Genomic DNA, 9835 nt, shown 5'->3' with positions numbered 1-9835 from the left:
CGGAAAAATTTATTTTGTGTTTTGAGAGCGGTTAATTGCATGTTTTTTTACCACCATTTTAATAGCTAACAGCAAAAAGTGATTGTGGCATTTTTGTATAAAAGTTATTATAGACTATTTATATAAAAAGACAGTGAACTCTTTGTACAAAACAAAATTGATATTCGAAAAAAATGGCCAAGACTTTCCAAAAAAGGCCGGGTTGTAATCAATTTTGAAATATCATATTATTTATATTTTTTAAAAGTGTGTGGTTTGTATAAGGTTGCGACGTCAAACAATCCAAGTAAGGTGAATATCTAAATTTTATCATAAGCTATAATTTTAGTGTAAAAAAATCGTAACATGTCCTTACAATCCATTTTCATCTTTAATTATGAATTTTAAAATCCTGAAAATAGTTCAAATCAAGTAAATCTATAAACATATAAAAATCTTGAAAATGGATGGTCTAGATAATGTATTGCAAGATGAACTATTTTTGGAACTTGAAATTTTTATTTTTTCACATATTCATATATCTTAATATCAAGGTGATCAATTAAAGAATTTTCCAACATTAGAACAGCCTTTTTCCTTCTTTTTTTTTTTCAGGTTGGGAGACTATCCCTAGAAACATTTGTACCCGAAGTTGTATAATAGATCAATCCAAAAGCAGGAATTTGTGGCCAACATTGTCTCTTGCTCAGATGGCTCAGTTGTCGCAGAGCCATTCCAGTCTCTTATAACCTCACTCTATGCCTTATGTTTCCACCCAAGGAAGCCGGACATAATCATTTGGAGCTTGGAGCCTAGTGGAGTATTCTCAGTTCAGTCCCTTTACCAAATTCTCTGCAAAAACCGATATATTAAGGACATGCCACTTATTGCCAAGTTCTGGAATTATAAAGTCCCACACAGAGTCAAGACCTTGTTAAGGTTTCTGAGCCAGGGAAGACTTCTCAATATGGATAGATTGCCAAAAAGGGGGATGATCCTTACTAATATTTGCTTGTTGTGTAAAAACAAAGATGAATCTATCGATCACCTCTTCATCCATTGCCCCTTTGTTAGTGATCTTTGTGACTGGCTACAGCTTATTATAAATTGGAGCTCCCCAGACATTACAATATATATGCCTTGCTTCAACAGGTTTGGCCCTCTCCCCTTCCATCCTTGGGCTCTAACTTATGGAGGATCTCTGTTTCAACCCTACTCTAGAACTTATGGAAGGAACGTAATCTCATAACTTTCGAAAGCCGTAGCTAGGATCTCCCTTCCTTCCTCTTGACTATTCAAGAGTCAATCCTGTCTTTGGCCTATAGGTCATTGCCCATTCATGTTAATCCTAAGGATTTTTTCTTTGTTCACTTCAAAAACCTTATGACTTATAAGCCCAAATGTTCTCCCCTGAGCTCCGAGTGGAAGCCCCTTAAGGAAGGATGGGTTAAACTAAACTTTGACGGGAGCGTTAAGGGACTCGCAACTGGATATGGGGGTATTCTCCACGACCATCGAGGAGAGTTGATTTGGACGATCCCAAGCAAAATTCACTCTTGTGAGGTTAATGAAACGAAGTTGTGGGCGTTGAAGATGGGCATCCTTAATCTGAATCTTGCATATCTCAGGGTGTATATTGAGGGAGACTCGACAAATGTCATCAGATGGTGCTTGGCTCCAGATTCTACCACTTGGCATCTTAGCGGTCTCATGGATAAAATCTCAATTCATCTGAGAGACTTCCAAATATCTTTCTCGTATGTACCTAGTGGATTCAATTCGGATACTGGCCGTCTGGCCAATAGGGCTACACCTTAAGATTTGGTTATGGTTCGCCTTTTTCTTTTAATCACATCCTTTCCTTGTTTTCCCTCTTGGTCTTTTGTGTACAATCCTTCTCTTCCCTTTTTCTATTTTTGTTGTTCTTCCTTGCATTGTACTTTTTCATTATCTTAATGAAGTTCATATTTACTCAAAAAAGAAAAAGGTTGTGAAATTATATAAACATTTTATTTTAAAAAAATAGACACAATAGAAAAATAGAATTAATTATTTGTTTCATAAACCCAGTTGCAATGTCATTTTAAAATATTTATTGGGCATTTTGATTTTGGCTATTTCATTTCTCTCTAATAATTACATTGAAATGTGACTTGTCTACCCCTTTCCCCAGCAAACTTCCAAAGACTGGTACTGTATTTAAAAAATGTCAAAAGATATTGTACTCCCATGGGAGTATATACTATCCAATTACTCCCTCAGATAAAACCCCATTTAAAATTAACTTTAAGACCCCAAATTTAGGGGATATTACCTCTTCAACCCATAAATTAATTTTAATTTTATTTAAAAAGATAAATTATCATAAATATACCTTAATTTCTATCTAATTAGAAAAAAACTTCATAGTTTCATTAACTTCATTCATACCATTTTTTTTTCATTTTGATATTCTTTTGACCAAAATAGCATTCACAATAGTTGTATTACCGCGAAGGTATGATGCATCACGATACTTAAAGTGTCGTGATGACTATCATAAGTTATAGATTCAAATGTAATGTCTTGAGGCATCACGGTACTCTAAGTACCGTGATGACTCTCACATGTTTTACAGCACTTAAAATGTTGTTATTATACTAGATGATATTTACATTAAAAAAATTATCATGATGCTAAAAGGCATCATTACAGTACTTTAAGTACCGTAGTGCTAAAGGGTTTCATTACGATACTTTAAGTACTCTAATGCTAAAGGGTTTCATTACGATACTTTAAGTACCCTAATGCTAAAGGACTTCATGCTCACCTGACTCATTTAAATGTTTTATTTAATATTAATAAAAAGTTCAAGTACAATCTTGGTCATTGCCGGACTTTATCCTCTGTTTCCTGTTCAAATAAAGAAACATCTATATTTCTCTTTTGATGGCTACAATAGTATTTATTTCTTTTAAATAAATAGAATATATAATTTTACCATAGAGAGGCTTGGAAAACTAAGTCAAATTACCATATTTATTGTGCAAACTTGTATCTTGTGCCAATTATGGGGTGCACTCCACAACCATCACATATTGTGCCATTGTGGATGGATTGAGGCATGTCAATAGATGGTAAAGAACTCCCGTCAAAGGGATTGCACATAACAGAAACCGACAAGACCTTGACCTCGACGTCGACGTCGACGTCAAAAGAGTCATCCTTCTTCTTACCTGCAAAAGCACAGTCTCATAGCCAAAAACAGAAGAAGAGAGAGTGGACAACAAACGCTGAGAGGCGGAAGAGAAACAAAGTGAGAGGGTACAGTATCTGAATCAATAAAATAAGATTTGCTAATCTCCCTTAACTTAGGATTGAGAAGATCTATGAATTTGTCAAGTAGGAAAAGAAAACATGTTTCTTATTCTGAATAGGAAACAGATGGCAAAGTTCGGCAATGACCAGTGTTCTGGGAAATTATTGTTGGGGCCCACTTTAGATTTTGAGCAAGATTATATTTGAACTTTCTATTAATCTTAATTAAAACATTTAAATGAGCCAGGTGGGCATGAAGGCCTTTAACATAGTATTACAATACTTAAAGTACTGCAATAAAGCCCTTTAGCATTATGGTACTTAAAGTACCATAATAACGCTCTTTAGCGTCACAATAATCTTTTTATCGTAATTATTATCCAATATAATAATAACATTTTAAGTGTCGTAAAACATGTGAGAGTCATCACGATACTTAAAATACCGGGATGCATCTAGTCATTATGTTTGAATCTATAACATGTGATAGTCATCATAGCACTTTAAGTATCGTGATGCATCATGCCTTCTCGATAATACGACTACCGTGAAGGATATTTTGATAAAAAAAAAAGGCCAAAAATGAGAAAAAAATAGTGTGGACGAGGTTAATGAAAGTATGAGTTTTTTTTCTAATTAGGCAAAATTAAGGTATATTTCTAATAATTTTTCAAAAAAAAAAGAAAAAAGATTCTTACTTGTACCCTCTATGGACTTAAACAAAAGTAACGTCTCAAGATTGAATATATTATGTCCAATTATTTGAGGGTGAGAATTTTATTATTATTATTCTTTCGAGAATAATCATCTAGTGATTCTTAGGTTGTTCCCAAAATTTAAGAAAGAAAAATCCTCTCTAGCAGGTCTATTGATCAAGGGAGAAAATATACACTACGCTACATGAGCATTATATATGTCTGAGATGACTTTCTTACACTTTTTCTTTTTGTTTTTTGCATAAGGTCAAATTGATTCTATCTATACTTCCCTTATTGTATGGAGGATATATACTTCTCCCCATGCAGCCGCCCAATTTTGATCAAGTGAGCCACTAACTATTTGATCTAGATTCGATGCTTCAGAGTATTTTATTTTTAATTGTTTTCTACAAATTATATGAATATGAAATTTGATACGTTCCATCATCTCAATGGGGCGCACCTAAATAAATATTAAAAATAATCGGTAAAATAAAATAACCAACATACCCTTGAAACTTTTAGGGGCATTTTAGTCATTTTATTTTATTGATAATATTTGTTTTACATTTTTTACCGATGTGAGTTTAAGAGAGGAGTGAATGCTCAAAATTTGGTGTCAAAATGCTGTGTTAAAAAAAAATAATAATAATAATAAAATAGTGTAGAGACGTGACATGGTGATTGGGACCATCTCAGTCATTCATTCAAAATGGGCGTTGGATAGGGGGAAGTATACAAGTTATATATATCAGAGGCATAAATAAACCTTGCCTTTGATTCAAATTTGTTAATTGTATGATCTTTACATTATTTACACGACATGACAAGAAGAAAAGGAAACTTGGGAGATATACAAAAAGCTCAAAGGTTAGACTAAACTTGCAAAATTCGTGTGGCCACTCCTTTGGTGTCTTTAGCGATTGAAACCAATCAACTACATTAGTAAAAAATTATTGGAATGAAATGCATCCACCCCTAACACCTTTCTTTCAAAGGCTCAAAGGCGGTTTAGGATTTAAGGCACGGAAATCATGTGGTTTGTTTGAAATAATCAGGTGGTTTTTTGAAACCTTATTGTCAAAATACATTTGTTTTTACCAAAAGCATGAGTTTCTAGAGAAGTTGGATAGATTTACCTCCGAATCAAAATGAGACATGGATATATATTAAAGGTTTAAAAAAAGAGGAAAATTATCAAATATATCCCCCATAGTTCCATTTATTTCAAAATTACCTTTATTTTTTGTTTAGTACATCTCCACCCGTTTTCTAGTGATTTCTGCATAAAAGATACTTTTACCCTCTCCACGGATCTAATTTACATCTATGCCACTCTTTAAACGTACCCTCGCCACGACTCTAATATATATGTAGAGGTTCGTGGAATCCTTCGATTAGGATTCCTGGTGCTCCATGAAGCCTATAAATCGTCACAGACATAGCAAGTATGTGGCAGTTAGGGGTGGCAATGGACTCAGGCCCGACCCATGACCCACCAGGTATACCTGATACAAGTTGGGTATGAGTCTAGAATTTGGACCCAGCTGGTTGGGTTCGGGTCCAAAACTTGGACCTAAACGTTATATGGGTCTATGTCTGGGTCCAGTTGGACCCGACTCGTACCCGTAAACTGTTAGAAATAAGATACTTTACTTTAAAGCCTATTCATTTGGATGTATTAAGGATCGTATGTAATTAGAACTAGTTGTTATCTTTAGCCATTAAATGACAAATCACATGGTTTGAAATCTAATATTGGGTGATTGTGACCCTGTTCCCAATAATACGGGTATATGACGGTAAAAAAAAGAAGGGCAAAAAAAAGAAAAAAAGCTCATAGTGAGGGTGACAATGAACCCGAGACCCGACGGGTATGGGTATATCCAATTTTTTGACCCAATGGGTGGGGTCCGGGTCCAAAACCTGAACCTGAATCTATTCGGGTCTAATTCCGGATCCAGCTAGAACTGACCAGTTGCCACCCTAGTGACGGTCTAGGCACAACTCCAATAGATCTGTGGCAACTCGAAGGGCTCCTGTAACCCTTCGGCCAGGCTTCCTGGTGCTCCAAAAGCCTACAAACTGTCATAAACATACCAGATCCGTGATGATCTCACCACAACTCTAATAAGTCCATAGTGGCTCGAAGGGTTCTTGAAACCCTCAGGCTAGGCTTCCTGGTGCTCCATGAAGCCTATAAATCTCGCCACGGCTCTAATAAGTCCATGACGGTTTATTAGAATAAGTGGGGTGAGGGTATGTTTAAAGAGCACAACAAATGTAATAGATTTATGGCTGGAGTAAAAGTATCATTTATGCAGAAATCACTAGAAAACGGGAAGAGATGTATTAAACAAAAAATAAAGGTAACTCAAAACTAAAGGAAACTATATTGGATATATCTGATAATTTCCAAAAAAACCAAAAACAAAAAATCCAATTTTCTAGTTTTTTCACCACAAGTGGAAAAAGGGTATCTAGGCTGACTTACCTGGCAAGAACTAACCTGGGCACTTTCTAGTTCAAGTCCACTTGGAGATTCCCAAGCCTGACTCTGTGATTTTTAAAACCTTGATATTCACTGTTGGCCCTTTTCCTAAATCCCATAGTGAAATAGGATTATGTTTTGCCATATTGTTCCTTGTTAAACGCGCTTTCCCATCTTTGGGTCATGGAGAAATTCTAGAGAGAAGTTAAGGGATTTGAGAATTTTCACATGTTGCAAGTTGGGTGACATCCGCTCAGTCTATGGACAATTTCTCTCAATCTGAGAGGGATCTTAAGCTGAAATTTGGTGTGAAAATTCTTGACTCACTCATCTTTCAATCAGTATAAGATTGCCATGGTTCCTTTGATTGCTGTGGGAGATTTTGATTCCCATTTGCTGCTACATTTTTTATGTTACTGAAATTTTCCCTACACCTACAAAAACAACTACGACTTCCTCAATACTTAAAGAGTTCTGAAGTGAATTTTTGGTGCAAAATTCTCCCATGTCAATTCTCTGTGACTCTATAGAGCCAAAATTGCCAAAATAACAGAAGTGATTATATATGAATCCCCAAAGTTTTAAGGGGTAATAAATAATGTTTTCTTCAAAATCATCCCAACAAGGGATAAAATGTTATTTAGAACAATGATAATCCATCCATGTTTCACCCTTTTGTATTAGTAACTTATGCCACACTTATTTTAATTGAAATTTATTGTCCTTCTTTGTGTGATCTTGCTTATCTATTCATATATCTTGGATCACATATCCACACAGGGTGAGCAATCGTAAGCTTTCTCCAAGTCAATTTGTATTTACCCCTTATTTGTTTTCTAATTTCCTAGTTTCGATACATTCCTAAACAAACAAAATATTATCCGTTGAAGATCTGAATACCCGAAACCCCAATTTTATCGATCACCGAATATCACACATTCAATACCAAATATGCAAAATCGATAATCTAATAATAAGCTCAAGGATCGTGCGTAGGAATTTAAGAAAATAAATTAGAGATGGAAAACGTAGTCATGAGAGAAAATTAGAAAGAGACAAACCACAACATGAATTTAACATGGCTCACCCCATAAGGCTATATCCACGGGCAAGCCGACAAGTATTCCACTATCAAAAGAAAAATTTACAAGAGGATACAATGTTACCTTAAAAGGAGAAAATTGATGAAAAAACATCACCAAGAATACCTTCTTATGATCATTCGAAATCACGATTTACTCGTTTAACTTCGGATGACTCAAAAACATGAGCAACACAAGCTCATACCATTTCTCCCAAAAATTAGATAAGAAAATCATTCTTCACCTCTTTCCCTTTCTCAATATAACCTAAGGAAGCCCTAGCCTCTTTTAGAGAGAGAGGAATTCAAAATAAGAAGAATTGTGTAACCCAAAAATCTCATTTTTGGCTTCTATACAAGCCACCAAATTGTAGTGACAAAAAAGCCCCCAAATAAATGGTAAAAGATAAAAACATCCAAAAGGTGATTTTTCTCACTGTCAACAATCTCCACCTTAATAGTAAATCACCTACTTACCTTGCCGATAACTCCTTTTTTTTACTTCTTCATGACGCCTAGATAAGTTAGGCTTCATTTCAACTTCTCTACTGGAACCGTCTTCGTGAGCATATTCGCCACATTTTCCTTGGTTCCAGCTTTCAGAAACCGAACCAAACCATCTTCAACATCTTGTTGAGCATAATGGTATTGAACTAGTATGTGCTTCGTCCTCTTGTGATAAATGAGATTCTTAACCAAATTAATGGCACTCATATTATCACAAAGTATTTCCATGGGCTTAGAATTGATACCAAATTATCGCATAAGGCCTTGAAGCCAAACCGCTTCTTTGCTTACTTCGGTCGCCGCCATGTATTCCACTTCGGTGGTGGACAATGCCACCATTAATTGAAGCTTAGACATCCAACTTACCAGTCCATTTTCAAACTTGAAAACATAACCGGTAGTTGATCTTCTTTTATCAAGATCACCAACATAATTTGCATCAACATAGCCTTGAATGTGCCTAGAGCCTTTGCTAAATGTCATGGCATAATCACTCGCGCCTCTCAAAAAGCACTCATTTTGCACCTTCTCTATGAGATTTTTTGGGATTTGCCATAAAGCGACGTAAGATACCAACCGAATATGCTATGTCCGGTCGACTACACGCCATGGCAAACATTAGGCTTCCCACAACACTTGCATATGACACTTTAGCCATATTCTCTTTGTCATCCACGATCTTCGGATTTTGCTTGGAAGACAACTTAAAATGAGGAGTTAATGGAGTCTTTACCGGCTTTGCCTTGCTCGTACCAAACTTATCAAGCATCTTTTCCATAGAACTCCTTTGTGAAAGTGACAAAGTCTCACTCCGTCGATCTCTTTGGATTTCAATTCCAAGCATTTGTTTTACCGGCTCGAGATCTTTCAATTCAAAACTCTTGTTCAAAGATGCCTTGAGCTCATCAATCCTAGTCTTATCCTTATATGCCAAAAGGATATTATCAACATACATGACTAAGATTAAATAAAAACCATCATAAAAAAACTTCATGTAAACACAATAGTCATAATCACTCCTATGGTATCAACGACCAATCATGAATATGTCAAAAGTCTTATACCATTATATTGATGCATGTTTGAGTCCATATATGGATTTCTTCAACTTGCACACTAACATTTCTTTTTCCTTTTTAAGAAATCCTTCTGGTTGTTGCATGTACACTTCTTCTTCAAGTTCACCATGTAAAAATGTCATTTTTACATCCATTTGTTCAAGTTCTAAATCATGCAATGCAACAAGCCCAATCGCCAACCTTATGGAGTCTAACTTGACAACCAGGGCAAATATTTCAAGAAAGTCGATGCCTTCCTTTTGTGCAAACCCCTTTGCAACTAGCCGTGCCTTATACATTTCTAAACTTCCATCAATCCATTTCTTGATTTTGAATACCCACTTGCAACCAGCCACTTTTCTACCATTTGGCAACTCTACCAAATTCCAAGTATTGTTCTTACGAATAACCAATATTTCATCTTCCATGACCTTCTTCCAAGATTTGGAATTATCTCCTTCCATAGCTTCTTGGTAAGTGCTCAGTTCTTTATTCATAACAACCAAAGCATATAGTACTTCGGGATCACATAGTCCATAAACCGCTCGGGTGGACGAATTACCTTTGTAGATCTTCTTGTCATTAATGATGCAACTTCTTCATAGGAATTGCTTGGTTCACCAACTTGCTCTTCTTCATCAATGACTTCTTCATTGATACTTGTGGGTGCTTCTTTCGGCATATGGCCTTCACTACTTGATGGGACATAAAATTGAAAATCAAT

The sequence above is a fragment of the Amborella trichopoda genome, chromosome 3, assembly GCF_054954075.1.
Source record: "Amborella trichopoda isolate Santa Cruz 75 chromosome 3, AtrichopodaSantaCruz75HAP2 v2.0, whole genome shotgun sequence".
Lineage (NCBI taxonomy): Eukaryota > Viridiplantae > Streptophyta > Magnoliopsida > Amborellales > Amborellaceae > Amborella > Amborella trichopoda.
The sequence above is the reverse complement of the archived record's forward strand: the minus strand, read 5'-3'. Positions refer to the sequence as shown.